Source organism: Cibotium barometz, chromosome 23 (genome assembly GCF_041138505.1).
Source record: "Cibotium barometz isolate CiBa-2024 chromosome 23, ASM4113850v1, whole genome shotgun sequence".
NCBI lineage: Eukaryota > Viridiplantae > Streptophyta > Polypodiopsida > Cyatheales > Cibotiaceae > Cibotium > Cibotium barometz.
In genome coordinates, this window is record NC_141068.1 from 49,826,462 (window position 1) to 49,846,458 (window position 19,997).

The window sequence follows — 19,997 nt, forward strand, 5'->3', positions numbered from 1 at the left end:
CATAGCTATTACCCCTTTGTCGAAAGGATGCAAGACAAATTATAGTTCAGGAGCGAGGATCAAAAGAAATAGATTTTTAAAAAAAGCCTACAATAAATGGCAATACAAGTCTATGATGTGCTTTAATGTTGGCCTATCGCCTTATTGATACTTGGTAGGCGAGGAGTATTCTACTCCAAACCGATGCCTTGGTTGGTAGGGGGTAGCCTTGCCTAAAGTGAGCTAATAGATTCCTGGATAATGCCTTGCGTTAAACATGGTACCAGGATCGATGTTAGTTTTGCCTTAGGAAGGTCGCCATTGTGTAAAAATTTTCACGTGCATTAAAAAAAAAAAAAAAAAAGAAGGCAAAAGGCTCCTGTAACTCTAATGTTTCTTGTGTCCCTAGACTCGTGGTATTAACTTGTTCTTAGAGTAGACACAGTGTGGTCATCTGTTTATTTATTAAGCTTGGTTCTTTTCCTTGACTTAGGCCAGTTATAAACCTTGATTAACCTTTGACACCTTGCTAACTCTTGAATTACTTTCAATAATCTTAAACTCCTGTTAATTTACTACACTAGCTCATTCATGTAACCCTTAAACTAAGTTCTCATCATCCATTGTGGTCTAGCATGCTTGAATTTCTACACTTTATATCTTTTGAATTCTAGCATACTTTCACTCTACTTCCCTATTTTGTAGACAGTCTACCACAACAACCCTCTCGAGCTTACCATACATAGCTTCCGAGGACGGAATCTACATCAGGAAGGGGGGCATGTTAACCCATGGCGGACGCACTATGTTTTACGTCATTAATTTAAATATTCTGAGTCATGGGCCGGGCTTGTCGGCACCATATGTTAAGGATAAAGGGATTGGGTGATCGCCGATGAGAGGCGCACCTTGGATATCAGTAGGATAAGGGTTAAGGTCGGCCGGCCATGTATGGGCGCCCAAGTGTGAACGGCCAAGTCACCTATATGAGTCAAATGTAACCCTAAAATCCTCATTCTCATGTGTTGTGAATAGAAGAGTGCTCTTGCCTTATCTCCTTGGTTTCCTTCTCCTGCGTGTGTGAGAGAGAGAGAGAGAGAGAGTGAGAGAGCGATCGAGCGCACTGCATAGCGGCACGGCGGCGGCGGCGAGGCGGTAGAGCGGCGACGGCGGCTCCTCCTTCACGGCTGCGACGCGGGAATCCTTCAAGGCGGCGGTTGAGCGGTGAGTGACACATCCTTTGGCATTCTGTTTGAGCTTCCTTCCCTGGTTGTATGCTTGTAGCCATTCGTGGCTCGTATACGGTGTCCGGCAAGTCCCCAGCTACGACCTGTGCGGCAAAAGCGCACACTTCCGGAGGCTAAAAACCAACCGTCCTTCGAGGGACAGGAGTCACTCCGAAAGGGGTAGTCCACCGGTGTCTAAAAACCAACCACACGAGCGAAAAAATTTTCTGGTTTTCTTTGCTGAATCTTTGTCCTTGAAGTAGGCTCTGATACCACTGTAATATGCGGAAGCTTCGGAGAAGGATCGGTACTTCAAAACTCAGAAATCAGCACTCTTTTCGCGACGGAATTAACGCACAAACTGAAAGGAGATGTGCAGAAAATAGAGAGAGAAGGGGGAGATGGAGAGGACACAGTATTGGGTCCCAATTACCCTCTGTAGGGCCCCCACCACGGATGGTGTATTTGCTTTATTAGAATGATGTAAATCTGAAAACAAATACAGAAACTTGACCTTTTCTTGGCTGGAAAATCCTGGCCTTGACCTTTAGTCCACCCCTTTGCGTTAGCAACTTCTTGGTTGTCCTGGCCCTTGTTTGCTTGGAGCACTTGGTGAATTATGAGATGACTTCATTGATTATTGGCTGGAGTATTTATACTCCCCCTTTCATCCAGTCGGCCAGCTTAATAAAAAGCCCCACGACTAGGTAAAATGTTTCACATTATGCAATATTGTGCTTTCACACTAGGCAATATGCTGGCCACTTCTGCGCATGCCTACTGGGACAGTACTAGGCTGCTGGGCACTCTGCGCATGGGTGTGGGACTGCCCCCTACACCTGGCCGACCTGATGGGTAGGGTTTCTAACCCTGTCGGCTGCCTGTCCAGAAGCACTAGGGCTGGCCGAGCCCTTCCAGCCCATGCCATGGCTGGTGGGCACAGCTTGGGCCCTCCTGGCCCCTTGGGGGTGGTTCTACACCTCCCCCATGCCCACACTACAAGTGCAAACCTTCGCACTGGGGGTAGCCCTATGGGCTGGCCCCATCTCTACATGCAAACCTACATGCCCACAGAGGTCTGGCATCCAGTTGCAAACTAGATACACAGAACATCTGACATCATTCCAGAGGGAGACTCACAGCGCGGACTGGCACTGTTTCATGTGCAGGACAGTGCACACCTGACCTTGGATTCATGTGCAGGACAATGCACACTTGACCTTGGATGACTGAGATGGATCCCTGGCTGCCCGGACTGGGCTCACATGGGACCAGTTCACCATCCCAGGTCCTGCACCTTCTGTACAAAAATGTCTACGTGGCATCCAAGTGCGGGATGCACGTGACACACACACACACACGCACACACACACACACACACACACACACACACACACACACACACAAGAGTGCAAGACACAAGAGAGATGGATGGCTGAATTTTCTTCTATATTCTTCTCTTCTCTACAACCATATAACTAAAAGATAAGAGTACATACATAAGTACTCTCCTATACCAACATACAAAGTAGTCAGTCTTCTATAGTGTGAACTCGACTAAATGAGCTGATGCTATAACTATGCCATAACTCTAGTACTCCAAAGTGGCTATCACACAGCCTGTCATCTACCACTGGTATTGACCATAATCTTACTAACTATGCTAGTGACATAAGTGCGGAAGCTATCACCCAGACGGGTCATCAATGTCCATAGCACTAGTTGAGCTCGATATCTCAACAAGCATTAGAAGGTAGATTCCAAATCATTCATAGTTGCGTAACCTTAGGGAGCTTCTCACCATCAGGGTGTAACCCATGTAGATTCTTTGGCATATGTATCTAGTTTAGATCATCTTCATGCTTAATAGCTTGTTTTTTAGCATCCTTGTAGGGTAGGTTCTTCCCTTGTTAATTCCACTTCGGATTAACAAAGATGCTCCTCCAATTGAGGACATTAATAAGTGTTATGTAAAGGCGCTATAAAAGTTATACATTTTGAGATAATGGCCACCCAAGGCCTTAGTTAGTAAGTTTTGGGTGCCCAAGTGTGAATAAAGGCCAGATGTATAAAAGGCAATTTCTCATAATGAAAGAACACAATCCCCCTTGTGTTATGAGATCTCTTTCTTTGTCTTGTGTGTGTGTGAGAGAGAGAGTGAGAGTGTACTCTAGTGCATTTTCCTCTTCTATGCATATGTGTGGGAGAGTGAGAGGTAGATTGCCTTGCATTATGGTGAGGTCGACTCCATGGTGACAACGTGGAGGTGGAGATCGGAGGAGTGGAGCTTCCAAAAGAAAGCTTGGGGAGCCAAGAGATGTGAGCTCGAAGCATTGGTAAGTACCCAACGATAGTTGTTGTCTATTTCTTCTCCTAATTGTGGTTGTGTGGAGTTCTCTCTTGGGAGATGCGGTAGCCCATAACATTTTTAGCGCCGCTGCTCCTGCCTGGGAAACACCATTGTTTCTTCCATCCTCTTAGAGCTCTAGCTCCCATTATTCAAGATTCACTATTGACTTTGCATTTGGAAGATTCATTGTGAAGAAGCTATGTAGATAAGGTTTGAGTGGTAGAGAAGGAATTAGAGTAGTTGTGGAAAAGCGTGTGTGTTGAAAGTGTGGGTGAGTACTTGGTAGTACCTAGAGGAAAGCTATACTTAGTTTTACTTTCAATTTTTCTATTTTTTATCACTAATTTCTAAAGCGTGAGCTAGTGATTCGTGATACGCATTGTATTATTTTTAAAAAAAATCACAAAACTATAAAAATAAGGAGCCATTGGTTGTGTTCATGACTTGCATTGCATTCCTAATCCTTGGCATAACTTTTCTAGATCATTTGGATAGCAAAATCACCCTCTAACCGCCGTCATGTGTATGTTAAACACATAAAAGTGTAGGAAATAGTTCACGACGTGAACTGCAATCTGCTACTTCACGATGTGAAACACTTTTTGTAATCGATGCCGGGAATATCGAGATTACTTTACTAAATTTAGGGCATCTTATCCTAAAACATCTGACACAATGAAACAGAAAAATCTTATCTCGTGAAATAGCAGCGAAGCACTTCACGACGTGAACAACACTATTTCACAGTGTGAAGCATAGTCTATTTCACAACGTGAACCATAATCTGCTACTTCACGACTTGAACTATTATCTGCTAGTTCATGGAGATCTACTACTTAACGGATTAGTAGTTTACAAAATAACATTTCACGGATTAAGGGTTGTCAGACCATCGGTAAGAGAGTACTCTAATTGCACCATTAGAGTCTACCTGACTTATATTAAAGTAATTTTGAGCTGAAAATTCAAATGTGAAACACAAGTTGCTGTGACGTGAAACACAGTTCATGATGTGAACTCCAGTCTACAACTTCTCACACGACGTGAACCATAGTCTTTTGTTTCATAGAGATCTGCTATTTCATGACCAGTGTGAGGTCCCTCTGCCCCCTCCGCGCACCGGACTCCCTGACAGCAGCGGAAGCAGCCCCCTCATGTGCGGGGTAGGGTTTCTCACTCGGGGCCTCGCCCACGAATGTCCGGGCACGAGACTAGGCTGGTGGTCACTCTGAAAACCGAAACTGGGAAAATTTCCCATGCCCGGAAAGCGGGGATGATTCCACCTTTTTGAATTTTCTTAACGAATTTTTCTAACGAGATCAAAACCTAAGCTATCCTTCACCTGAATAAACCAGATAGAAGGAAACTATCGCTGATATAATTTGATCATCTGAGCAATTCAACGCTTTTTTTCCTAATCAAGATCAGGCACAGCCGTTGATCCACTCAATTGAGAAATTTATCAGGGAATTAACTAACTACTCGAATCCTAGCGCAAGCCTAAGATTTTTCAGTTTGATTATTAAAACTCCACTGATTCCAGCCTAACCCCGTCTGGCCCATGGGTTAGCCACCACCCTACCACTGGAATCGGTAGAACCAAACAAGTACTCACCCACCCATAATCGAATGTCTTTCTTAACTTTAGCTTTAGAAAACAGGTACGCACACACTCCTCTTTAAAACTTTAATATAAAAATAATCCATTGACAAAACAGATATGGTCACAGATTTCATAACTCAAAATTTCCATTCAATCTCTTGTTTCACAAAAACAGTACCACTCTGGACTCTCCATTGGGACTAGCTGGTCATCAGCAACAACGAGATCCAGTAACAGATTACAATAATCATTTCGTCAACATACATATATATATCTTCCACGACATACGCATGGGTGTCCTAAGCACCGCGAGCCCATGCATTGCCTAGTCAGAAACCTCCAGGATCCTCCTTAGGTGTCCTGGTACTTCACTCAGGGACCGCTTCGTTGACCCTCGCTCATCGTACCGGAAGCACACCATTTTTCACCATACCCAGACTGGTCAAGACCTGGGCCAGTTTTTCCGGCGTGAGTTGTCCCTTGAACACTCCCCGCCAGCTGTTGCAACAACCGAACTTCCCTTAGATAAACACGTATGCCAAATGCTCCCTCCAGCATTCTGGCGTAAGACAGTCCTTTAAGAAAACATGGTTCTATGCAAGTTTTCATTTTTTGATTTTCTTTTTGAATACAATGGTTATATCTTAATTCTGTATTCCAATACTTCTAGATCACAGGTCTCGATTCCCAAGTAGAATTCCTCGAATTCTGTAATCTTGATCCTAAGATAAAAATCAAAGGTCTCAACTCAGTTTCAGATTCGGTGGGTGATTCGAGTGCATTTTTCCTGAACTGGGCACATCGTCATTGATTGAAACTGATGAAGAAATTAGGTCTTGGTCAATAGTCTGAATCAGAGTTTGAGTCTGGAAAGGTTCTTCCTAAACTATCTTTCTTGAAAGGTAATATTTCAATTTCTCTTATTCTAAATTTTTTTCATTGAATATTTGCTTACAGATTTCTAAACTAAACATGAATTCCTATGATGAATAAAATAATCATTTATCTCGATCTCCAACTTCGATAGTTTATTTGAATTTTCTCATTACCATCTTAGTGAATATGAGACGGTAGAATTTCCTCTCACAGATTATCTACTTATTCATTTTTCCAAATTTTATGAAAATTAAATAGAGGATTAAAGAGAACTCGTATTTAAATATAAAAATTCTATATGCATCTATTTATGCATAAAATCCAATTCTGATGAAAGTCACACTTTTATCATCATAAAAATCATTTATGATGAAAATCACTCTTTTAATATAAAAGAATTTCTTTTATGCATCCATTTATGCATAAAAATCATTTATGATGAAAATCACACTTTTAATAAAAAAAATCTTTTATGCATATGTTTATGCATACAAATCATTTATGATGAAAATCACTCTTTTAATATAAAAGAATTTCTTTTATGCATCCATTTATGCATAAAAATCATTTATGATGAAAATCACACTTTTAATATTAAAAAAATCTTTTATGCATACAAATCATTTATGATGAAAATCACTCTTTTAATATAAAAGAATTTCTTTTATGTATCCATTTATGCATAAAAATCATTTATGATGAAAATCACACTTATAATATAAAAGAATTTCTTTTATGTATCCATTTATGCATAAAAATCATTTATGATGAAAATCACACTTTTAATATAAAAAAAAGCTTTTATGCATATGTTTATGCATACAATTCATTTATGATGAAAATAACTCTTTTAATATAAAAGAATTTCTTTTATGCATCCATTTATGCATAAAAATCATTTATGATGAAAATCACACTTTTAATATAAAAAAAATCTTTTATGCATATGTTTATGCATACAATTCATTTATGATGAAAATCACTCTTTTAATATAAAAGAATTTCTTTTATGCATCCATTTATTTTATAAAAATCATTTATGATGAAAATCACACTTTTAATATAAAAAAAATCTTTTATGCATATGTTTATGCATACAAATCATTTATGATGAAAATCACTCTTTTATAATCAAAATAAAAATTTCAATATGCTTCCTTCTATGCATAGAATTTAATTCTAAAGAAAGTAACACTTTTTTAATAAAATATTTTTAGTATGCATTTTTCTATACCTAGGATGAAAAATAACACTTTATATATGATGGGAATTACTCTTTTTAAATAAAAAAAGTAAAACTTATTTTACACAATTTTAGAAAATTTCACCATAACCTCCTTTGTATGGCTGACCATTTTTTAATTTTTAACTCTCTAAAATTAATTAGAATTTCACCAAGAGTATTTAAATCATTCTAATGTAGACATTTTCTACTTATTTAAGAGAACATTATGAAAAACTTGATTTTATCCATTAATCATTCATCTAGGATAAAGAATGGTTGGATTTACTAAAGAAGAGAGGGGAATGCCTTTTTTCAATGAGGCATAACATCATAATCATTTTAGAGAAGACAAAAATCATAAAAACCATAAAATGAATAGAAAAAGAGAGAATTTCCAACTTACGAAGGAATTTGAGAGCTTTCCTTTGGCTTGATGCTTTGAGGGATCTACTCTTGTTTGAAACAAGAGTGGCCACCAATCTTTAGAAGAGGGAAGGTCAAAAACTAAAGAATTATGACTAAATTCACAGTTTTTGGCTCATGGGAGAAGTAGGGTAACAGTGCAAAAAATACTATTAAGCTTCAACAAAGGGAAAGGCTTCTATTTATAAGAAAAAGTGAGCTTCTAACCAAGCCAACTGATTCTAGAATTTTTCAGATCAGTTTGGTCAATTTTTGACCATTTTTGGGTCAGTTTAGTCCACTTTTTGGATCTAGTTGAAACAGGAGAGAGGAGAGAGAAAAATATCTCATTATTTGAGAGTTTAAAACTCTCCCACACATGTGAAATAGGCGCCTCCTTCATGAGGGAAATTCCCCTATACTGAGGTCAAAAATGCATCATTTCTTCTAAATATCTCTCTTTTTTAACTATTAACCTTGTCCTTAGTCAACTCTTCATCTTATGTGAGTATTTACTCATTTTTAGGGGATTTTCCTTTTATTCTTCCATTTATCTCCTCCTTACATTTGGATGAATCTTATTGGTCCATAGGAACCTTAATTTAAAATTTTAAAAAAATCTTGACCCCTAGGATAAGGCCTCTTGAACAGATTATACTTGATTTCTAATGCACCTTCTGAAAATCTTTTTGAACTTCTGTTTTAGGGGAATTTATTTTAATAAGATGAGATATTTTTCTATCCAAAAATATTTAAAAATTAAATTATCACTCTCTAGAAGATTTTCTCTCTCTAGACCAAAACTGATAGAAACAAGATCTTTTATATTTCTGAAGAGAGATTTGATTACAGGGAAAGATGCTGGATATCTTGAGAGGTTGGGGAGGAATCTTACATTCTCTCCCACTTGAAAAATGCGAGATGTCCTTATCTTGCAAACTGGGGGTAATTCTGCAAACAGATCGGCTTCATTCTCCCAGGTGGCATCTTCAAAAGGATAGAACTTCCATTTTACCAATAATTCTCTGAGAATTCTGTTTCTAAGAATCTTTTCTCGAACATCAAGAATTTCTTCAGGTTGGAGTTCCATCTGCCCTTGGGTGGTTGAAGAGGTTAGGATTTTATCATCAAGCACATGATTTGGGCTTGGTTGAAGAGGTTAGGATTTTATCATCAAGCACATGATTTGGGCTTGGCACATATTTCTTTAGAAGGCTTACATGAAATACATTATGAACTTTGAGATGAGGAGACAGAAGAAGCTCGTAGGCTGTCACCTACTTTCTTTGTAATCAGATATGGCCCACAATATCTGGGGGATAACTTCTTGTACTTCCCAAGAGATAGAGAACTTCTTTTGGGCCGTACTCTAATGAAGACCATATCTGCTTCTTCAAACTTTCTGTCTGTCCTCTTCTTATTTGCATACTGCTTCCGTCGATCCTGGGCAGCTTTAATATCTTTACGAATTGACTACATCCTGCTGCTCCATGTCGTCAAGCATCTGTCTTGACATCTCGACCCTAATCAATGGGTCGGACCAAGTTAATGGTGGAGTTAAGCAATCTTGTCCATATAGAGCTTTAAAAGGGCTTATCCCGATACTTCGGTGAGAAGCATTGTAGGCGAACTCGACTAGGTACAGATAGCTTAGCCACTTCTTGGGTTCCCTGGCACAGCATGACCAAAGTATATCTTCGATTACTTGGTTTACCCTTTCAGTTTGACCATCGGTCTCAGGGTGATAAGCTGTGCTGAGGTCTAAGAAAGTTCCCACTGCTTCCAAAAATGTAGTCCAGAACCTTGAAGTAAACTTGGGATCTCGATCACTTACTATTCTCCTAGGTAGGCCATGCAATCTAAAGATTTCTTTGAGGAACACTCTCTTCTCACTTCTGAGTTGATTTGCAAACAATTCACATGAGCCCATTTTTCTAGAGAGAGAAGGTGTGAAAATCCTTAAGGGGCAAAAATGAGAGTCCATATTTTGCCTAATGATTGTCCAAAATCGCTGAAATGCTTGGGATTCATCTGGTATGGTTTATGCATGGTTGGTCTCGACTCTTCCATGATTGGAATCGTATGTTGTAGGGGATGACTACAGAGGACTGAGAGGAGAGCTTATACATGTTTTAGGGCTGAGGAGGAACCTTACATCCTCTCCCATTGGAAAAATGGGAGATGTCCTCATCTCGCAAAGTGGGGGTAGTCCTTTATCAGTTCTTCTTATTTCTCCCAACAAGTGGCGTCCTCTAAAGGATAGAACTTCCACTTGACCAAAAACTCTCTAAGGACTCTGTTCCTCCTGAGAGCCTTCTTCCGAACATCAAGGATTTCTTTGGGTTGGAGTTCCATCTGGCCTTGAGTCTGAGAAGTTAACTGTTCATCATCCAGTACATGACTCGGGTTGGGTACATACTCTTTAAGTAAGCTGACATGGAATACATTATGTACTTTGAGATGGGGAGGGAGAAGAAGTTCATAAGCTAGATCTCCTACTTTCTTAGTAACGGTGTACGGCCCATAGTATCTTGGGGACAGCTTTTTGTACTTTCCTAGAGATAAAGAATTTCTCTTGGGTCGTACACGAATGAAGACCATATCTGATTCCTAAAACACTCTCTCCGTTCTTTTCTTGTCTGCATACTGCTTTTGTCTGTCCTGGGCAGCCTTAATATCTTTGCGGATTTCTTGCATTTGCTACTCCATATCATCAAGCATCTGTCTGGACATCTCAACCCTAATCAATGGGTCGGACCAAGTTAATGGTGTGAGGAAATCTTGTCCTACATAGCTTTGAATGGGCACATACAGATACTTTGGTGATAAGAGGCATTATAAGTAGACTCCACTAGATGTAAGTAGCTTAGCCACTTCTTAGGTTCTCTGCCCACAGCATGACCGAATAACATCTTCAATTACTTGGTTTACTCTTTCAGTCTGGCCATTTGTCTCGGGATGATAAGCTGTACTGAGATCTAAGGAAGTTCCCACTGCTTCGAAGAATGCAGTCCAGAACCTTGATGTGAACTTAGAGTCTCTGCCGCTCACTATTTTTCTGGGTATTAAGCCATGCAGCAGCCTGAAAATCTCCTTAAGGAAGACTTTGGCAACATCCATTGCAGAGTAGGTTTCTTTTACTGGAATCAGAAGGGAAACCTTGGTTAATCTATCAACTACTACAAAAATGGAGTTGTAACCTGATTGCACTAACGGTAATCCAGTAACAAAATCCATACTGATACATTCCCACTTCATTTTTGGAATTTCTAAGGGATGCAGATTTCTTGGCATCTTAACCCTTTCTACCTTGACTCTTTGACATGTTAAGCACTGACGTACATGATTGAGTACATCCCTTTTGAGTCCTAGCTAGAAGAAGCTCTTCCTTTACAAACATGTAGGTCTTTTTATGAACCCTGGATGTCCAGCTATCGGGCTATCATGGACTTCTCTCAGAATTTTTCCCTTTGTTTCCTCATCATTAGGAATGCATAGCTGATTATTGTAATACATGCATCTTTCGTCCAATTTGTACCCAAAAAATTCACTCATTTCCTGAGGAGTCTTGCTTTCCTGCATCAGTAGGGTAGCAATAGGGGCAAAGAATTTGTCCTGCATGATCTTCTCTCTTGCTTCACTGATTAATGGATTTGACACTAATGTTATTGCAAGCAAGGAGGCTTTCCTACTCAGTGCATCAGCTACCACATTTTCTTTCCCTGGTCGGTACTTTATCTCAAAGTCAAATTCCTGTAGGGTCTACATCCACCTTCTTTGACGCATGTTGAGATCCCTTTGGGTGAAGATCCACTTCAGACTTTGATGATCTATCATCAAGGTGAATCTCTGTCCCAAGAGATAATGTCTCCACAACTTTAGAGCATAAACTACTGAGAGTAACTCCAAGTCATGGATATCATAATTCCTCTCATGTGTTCTGCATAAGTGCACCTCCTATGGCAAAACCACTGAAATCTATCACTACCTCAAAGGGTAGGGAAAAATCTGGCAATTTTAGGATAGGGTTGGTTACTAAAGCTGCCTTTATCAAAAGCACTCTGACACATAGCGGTCCAATGAAATAGGGTGCTCTTCTTGAGAAGGTTAGTCAAAGGGGATGCTATTTGAGCATACCTGGGTATAAAGATTCTATACCACCCGATTAATCCTAGGAATCCTCTGACTTCTTTCACTGTCTTGGGTTCTGGCTAATCCACGAGTGCTTGGATTTTAGCGGGGTCAAGAGAAATCCCATCCTTAGATACTATAAATCCCAAGTATTGGACATGGTCAGTAGAGAAAGTGCACCTTAGTCTTGCTCTTTTTTGCAAAGAGTTGGTGTTTCCTTAGGATCTCGAGGACTTTGCGCACATGATCTTCATGATGATCAGCTGCATTCTTGGAGTATACCAGGATGTCATCGGAAGACAAGAACAAATTCATCCAAGTATTCTCTGAGGATGTCTTGCTGCATGAGGCAATTAAATGTTGCTATGGCATTTGTCAGTCCGAATGGCATGACTGTAAATTCATAATGCCCATATCGAGTATTGATGGCTGTCTTAGGGATATCTTGATCTTTAATTCTGATTTGGTAATATCCATATTTGAGATCTATCTTTGTGAACATTTGGGTTCCACTTAGCCGATCCAAAAGTTCATTAATCCTAGGAATAGGATATTTATTTATGACTGTTACTAATTTAATCCTCTGTAATCAATACTACAAAGTCTTAACATTCCATCTTTCTTTTTCTGAAAGAGAACGGGCGCACCCCAAGGTGAAACATTGGGTCTTATGAATCCTTGCTCTAGCAGCTATGTCTTAACTGCTCCTTTAGTTCTATGGCTTTTGGAACTAGCATCTTGTATGCACGCTGGGCTATTGGCTGAGCTCCGGGAGTTAGCTCTATCTCATGATCTACTTCACGAGTTGGAGGCATCTTAGTCAACTCTTTTGGGAATACATCAGCATACTCACTTAGCCATTATGGTTCCTTAGCCTTGCATTTTCTATCTACTAGATTTATTTTAACGACATAGACAGTTTGCTTCTTTCTGAGTCCCTTCAGCAATTTAGAAGCTTTTACTATAACTGCAAAACTGGGGATCTAGAAATTCTAGTTCCTTGAACTTGATTCTCGTGTGAAGGTCGAGGAAGGAGATGGTTCCATTGTGACAGTGAATGTCAGCCTGATTTTTGTGGAGCCAATCCATTCCAAGGACTTCGTCATAGATTCCCAAGGGTAAGACTCTGGAACTGGCAGTCTGTCACATTCCCATCTAGATTAAACTAAATGCGGTCTGTCTCATGGTGTGTGAAAAGAATCTTCCCACTGGCTAATTCTACTTGCATAGGTTTCCCTGTTTTCTGATCTAGGACTAACTTACACAAGCATCATCCAGGGAAAATAAAAGAATATGTACTGCTACTTGAATCAATCAAAAGCTTAAAGTGCTTACCCTTGTACTCTGTGGGAGTTTGAAGGACTGAGAACTGACGATTCTGCTGTTTATGTTCAATGGCGGCATAAATCTGTCCTCTTTCTTCCTCCACTACATCAGCTATTGTGATTGCTCTAGTTGCTGCTGTCTCTGGGGGCGGGACTCTCTCTCTCTAGATTCCCCAATTCTGGGAGGGTTCTAAGACTACTTTGCATTGAGGCTGTAGGCTGAGCTGGCACTCTTTTGGGGTTGCCTTGATTTTGGCAAGAGGGACCCTGATTAGGTTGATACGAAGGAGTTGGTCTCGGCATCCTAGGACCTTGGCTTCCCTGGCCCATTATCATAGAAGGAGTTGGGCAATCCTTGAGCTGGTGTCCAAAACCTTGACATCCAAAACACATGTTCTCACTTCGAAGCTCATCCTTCTGCTGCATCCTGGAAAGAGCCAGAGTTCCAAAAAATGTGCTTCGAGGAAAAGGCCTTCCATTTTGAAACTTCTCGTCTCCTGGTTCTGATTGGGGCCTTGATGTCTCTTAGGAGGTGGAAAGTTGGAAGTGCTCCTCGAGTTTCGAATATTTTGAAGGACGAGGGAGGTGGCTTGCGGGACCTTGACAACAAAGGCCTTGGCAAAATCCTTCGCCATCCACACTGCTTTAGCCATTGAAACTGGTTTAGCATTCTTTACTAGGGTATCCAAAGGTTCCTTCATTTCACGAATGAACCTGGCCATCAGCTGTTCTTCATCCACCACCGGTGGCGAGTATTTGAGGAGAAGAGCGAATGCCTAGTGATATTCCTTTGTGGTACGGCTTCCCTAGGTTAGTTCCAGGAACTCATTCATCTTTGTTTCCAAAGCCTGGAGGACATAATCTCTTCCTGAGGTATGCTTTGAGATCGTCCCACGTTTGTGTGTTCCGATCTAAACGGTTTTTCTCATAGTGGTTTCTCCATGCTACTCTAGCTGTTTCTACAATCTTCAGCCTGGCAAGAGCCACTTTACTTTTTTCATTGTATCCAGTGACATTAAAGTATTCTTCCATGGCTTCGATCCACTTTTCCATAGCCTCGCCTAGGTGTTTCCCTTCACCTTTGAAGGGACTTGGCTGAGATATGTGAAGAGATTTGCGAACATCAGGGTCAAGCTCTTCCTTATCCGCCGTGAGAGGATCTGGCTGTCTGCCGCCCACGATTCGCATGTCTCATGATTCTGTGCCAAAATGATACATCGGTAAATTTATATTTGACTTTGTCTCGAGATCAGAAGACTTAAGAAGTTTAAAAAAAATTACTTTAAACAAGGTAATCGTTCTTACTAGAGATCTATTACATACGTGCGAGAAAACAAATCTTATTTCTTTAAACTCGATGTCTGATAGTCAAAATCACTTAGACAACTAGAAATTTTTCACAAAACATTCTTTATTTACATAAGGCTTGCAATATATACATAGAGCAACATGGCTCCAAAAAATCAATGCACGCATGAGACGGCGATACTGGGCTATGGACATGCCGCGATACAATTGTTCCCTTACCGCTATTGGCGCTACAATCTTACTTCTCAGGATAAAATGGCTAAGAAGTCTGAAAAGTTGACAAGTAACCTAAAATCTCGAGGTGTGGGGTGATAAAGGATAACACCATGAACCACCTTTAACCTTAACAAGACCATGGCTAATGAGACGTTCTACGTTAGCATCTGGCGCGCTGGTTGCAACAAGAGGCATGGATATATTGTGCTGCAAACCACTTATGTTGTCGTCTCTCAACTGGGTTTGGAAAATACAGCTCCTTGAAATGATTAGCGAGCCTTACCCTATTCGTTTGAGTGGTAGGCGGAAGAGAGGATATGCTCAAAAGTGAAAGCAGTCATATCTTGAGTTTCAATAAGATCGGGGATACTAGATAAATACAGGGCATCCATCTATAAAATCCAATTCATCAATTAAAAGTCTTCATCAATAAAGCTTAATCGAAAATACAGTATGTGAATGTATCTTTCTAGGATTTTATTATAAAATTTAGACAAAATTCATCTTTGATTCTTGAGATTTCAACAAAGCTCTGATACCAGCTGTGAGAGCCCTGCCCCCTCTACGCATCAACAATCTGGAGTGCTAGCAGCGAAAGTAGCAACCTTGCGTGCAGGGTAGAGCTTCCCACTCCTCAGGGCCTCGCCCACGAATGTCTGGACAAGAGACTAATCCGACAGTTTGGGAACCCGAAAAAACTTCCCTAGCCCAGAAAGCAAAGGCGATTCCTCCAAGAAAATCTTCTAACATAGTCAAGGGCCTTATCTATCCTTTGTATTCTGACCGAGCCCGTGGGTCACATGGCCGAATCAAGGAGGAACTTGCACTTGGTTCATAGAAATCATCGCTTTTTTCTCCTTAAGCGAGGCACATCCGTTGATTCTTTCCCATAGAACAAGAATCTTCTTAGGACTTACTTTAACTACCGTAACTTAATCTTAACTGAACTTAGTTGTAGAGGAATCCACCGATCCAACCGGCCCATGGGTTAGCCAACTGCCCAACCACTGTATTGGTGGGATTCTTTTTTATAAAAATTTGGTTGTGTTTTGTCCTCCCGGGTACAAGGGAAAAGAGTTCCCAACCCCCCTAGCCGGCACTCATGCAAAATACAAAATAGACACACCACTTACGCACCCAATATGAAAATCCTTTTCTCAAATTCAACTATCTTCAAACAGAATTAGAATGAAACCACAGTGTTTCCATTATAATCCTCAAAATTCCAGTTTCATTGTTTTACAATCAATTTGTCATCCGGACTCTCTGTTGAAGACCAGCTAGTCAACCAACAAGATTCAATTTCAAGTTTCCAATTCACTTAGATATCGCCAATCCATGAATATCTTCCTCGACATACGCATGGGTGTCCTAGTAGCACGAGCCCATGCATCGCCTAGTCAGAACCCTCTAGGATCCTCCTTAGGTGTCCTAGTACTTCACTCAAGGACTGCTTCGTCGGCCCTCGCCCATTGGAAGCGCACCATTTTCAACCATACCGAGGCTGGTCAAGACCTTGGCAGGCTTTGCCAACGAGACGTCCTTCGATGACTCCCCACCAGCTATTGCAACAACATAACTCTCCTTAGATACCATAAGCCAAATGCTTCCTCCAACATTCTGGCGTAAGATAGTCTAAAAAAAATACAGAGTTTCTATGCAAGTAAGAATTTCCCATTGAGTTTGGTTTCACGAGACTCCCTTATTTTCAACCCAGGCTTTCTCAATGAAAATCACGAATCTTGTATCTCGGTGATCCACCCATCAATTTCAACAAATTTCTAACTTATTTCTGACGATTTCGGGGCTTAGGGAAAACTTCTCTAGATCAGCCGGTTATCCATTCTTTGTGTACTTAAGAATTGGGATTGGTCACAAGACTTGGTTTAATTTTTTATTCAAGAGATGGGCAAGCATCTTAGTGACCCACCTTTCTCACGCGGTCATGGTCCCAACCCTGAATTACTCGGATTTAATCCTAGATTTGTTTCCTAAAGATTTTTCTTCTATTTATCTGATAAAATAATTATGATTTCCAATCGTAATGGTAAAAATCCAAAATTATGAAAATTAATTCTTTCTTGGACATAATAGAATTATAAATAATTCTATTCGTAAATAATGAAATTTAACAAGAATATTTCTTTTTCCAATGATCCTTTTTGTGAATATGTATACATCATTTATTTAAAATATTCGCATAGAATTATACTAAAATTTTCTTTTCTCTATTTGAACCTCGACATTGACATGCCCTAAATTATCTACGTAAAATACGGTGAAACCTTCTCTTTTGTTACCAATTTTAATTTATGCATTTTTCTAATTAAAAGTATGATAAAAATTTATCTTTTTGATAAATAAATAAAAATACTCATGTATATACATACCATGAATATACTTATTTTGAAATATGATAATTATTTCTCTTTTGATATTTAAAATATTTATACATAGAATATCGTGAAAATTCCTCTTTTTGCATCTAGATTTTTATACATGCACATATAAAAATAAATATAACAAAAATTTCTCTTTTCTCTCCATTTAAACATTTACGCATAAATACTATAAAAGTATTTTTAAAAAATGTAACAAAAATCCTTCTTTTAGCATTAAAATGTTTATGCCTAGAATATGATGAGAATTCCTCTTTTTGCATTATCAAATTTATGCATAGAATTAAATTCATTTTTTTTGCCATAGCTTCGCTGCATTTTCTGAGAATACTCAAAAAATTCTACTTTTAATATTTACTCCTAATTATCTAAAATATGGTGGGATTTCCTCTTTTAATCTAAAAATTCATTATGCATACCCAAGCATAATTACATTTAAACCTCTTGTTTATTTTTAAAAATATTCCATTATCATTAAAATATAAAAATAATTACAAAAATATTAGCATAAACTCTTTTTCAATTTAAAATAAATATTTATGAATTTTCTAATCATAAAACAAGCTTGAATGAATTAATCCTTTTTTTAACTAGAATAAAAATCATAAAAATGCTTAATCTCTATCTCTAGCTTGTTAAGCCTAGAGTTTTGGTTAAGAAAATGAGATTAATACTAAGATCCATCCTTCCAAGAAGGATTAATCCATAAAGGTGAGTATTCTTACAAAAAGAGAGATTTAATAATAAAAAATATTATGTTTAAGCATAAAAGATTAGCATTAATCCATTTAAACAATATGAATCACTAAAAGCTTGGTTTTAAGAAAAAACCATTGATTAAAATGCTTCCCAAGCATTAGAGAGGTTGGGAAGAAGATTACCATTGAAAAAGATAGAAAAATACCATTGATTTAGGCTTACCCTTGGTTTTTGGCTTGATTCTTTAGAGAGAAGTGAAGCCCACAAGAGAAAGCTTGGCTACCAAGATGAAGAGAGTAATCTCCAAGAGAGAATGAAGATTAGTGAAGCTCCAAAGCTTCCCAAGAAGAGGAAAAATTGAGGGATAATAAAACTACACTAATTTGAAGATTATAATGGCATGCAAATACACAAAGATAAAAATACAAAGGAATGAGGGTCTAATTATAGGTGAGAGAGGCCACCAACCAAGTCCAACTAGGATCTAGAGGCTTCTAGTTTCAGTTTGATCCATTTTGGACAAGTTTTGGACCAGTTTGGCTCACTTTTTGATCCAGTTTGAAAGATGAGAGAGGAGAGATGAAATATCTCAAATTTTTTGAATTAAAATGTGGATTAATGATGTGAAATAGGTGCCTCCTTCATGAGCCCCCTCCCTCCTTATTACTGAGGTGTCAAAAATTCATTATTTTTACTAATAAACCTCATTTTTTTACTAATAAACCCAGTACTTAGTCAACTCTTCATCTTATGTGAGAATTTACTCATTTTTGGGGGATTTTCTTTTATTCTTTGCATTTTGCTTATTGAAACACCTGGATTAATCCTATTGGCCTTTTAGAACACTCTTTGGACCTTAATCAAAAATTTCTATGGACCCTTAGGCTAAGGTGTCTAATACACATATTCAATTAATTTCTAATGCATATTAGAAAACTCTTTTTGAACTTCTGTTTCAGAGGAATTCATCTTAAATAAAAGGGATAACTTTATAGCAAAAAATATCTCAAAACTGTACTACCTCTCTCTAGAATATTTTCTCTCTCTAGACCAAAAATAAGAAAAACAATGTTTTCTTGCATTTTGAAATAGGGGATGATTACAGGGGACTGATAGGAGAGCTTATACATCTTTTAGGGATGAGGAGGAACCTTACAACACTTCTACTCCTTTGAATGCATAACATGTGGCCTTGGAGTGTTTGAGCATCGGGTATCAATATTTGCATGCATAAGAACAAGCTGTTTCATGTCGTGAATCGGTTCGGGCTATGAAACGCTTCGGGTTGCTTCATGTTGTGAAACACTTCAGAGCTAGCTTCACGTCATGAACTGACTTATGCTAATTCATGTCGTGAAATGGTCAAAAAACCTCCATACCCAATTAAGATGGCCATTGGTGTGCTGATGGCTAGATCATAAATACTTTTTTTTCCTTTTTTGTGCATTTTTCATTGGGTTTCTTCACGAGATTCTCCACCACCATCATCTTCTTTTCTTGCACTTCTCCATCATCAGTGCGCCTTCCGCCCAGCTCTTCTCTATCATCGATTGCTTATGTGGTGTGACCATTGGTTCTCAGGTAGGAGCTCAACACACACTTTCACTTGTTTCAATCATTAATCATAAAACCATTGTTGAAGCTCTTTTGTGAAACACATCTCTGCATTTGTGCAAACTGTAGTTGATTTTGCATCTGCTCCTTTTTCTTCTTGTTTCATCATCATTGCACCTGCAAGCATTCTTCAAAGTGACATCTCCCACCAAATCCCCTCACAAAGGCATTAGGAAATTAATCCGTGAAATAGCAGTTTGCTATTTCATGGAGTCCAAACTAGAATCTTAGTGTGGATAATAGTGCACCGATCGCTAAAGCTCGGTTGTTGCGCACACCAAGCACAAACCACTAACACTCATTACACATTGTTAATCGTCACACCACAACCTGGTATTTCACAAACTAACGGACTGTTAGTTCACGTACTAATACTTCATGATTTAACCCTTCACGGGTTGAATCTTTCATGATTTAACCCGTCATGTACTAACCCTTCATCACGGGTTAAGCTTTCATGATTTAACCCTTCATGTACTAACACTTCACGGGTTAAGCTTTCACACTTTAACCCTTCACGGGTTAAGCTTTCATGCTTTAACCCTTCACGGGTTACGTTTTCATGCTTTGACCCTTCTTCACGGGTTAAGCTTTCACAAGTTAACCCTTCACATACTAACACTTCACGGACTGCTAGTTCACAT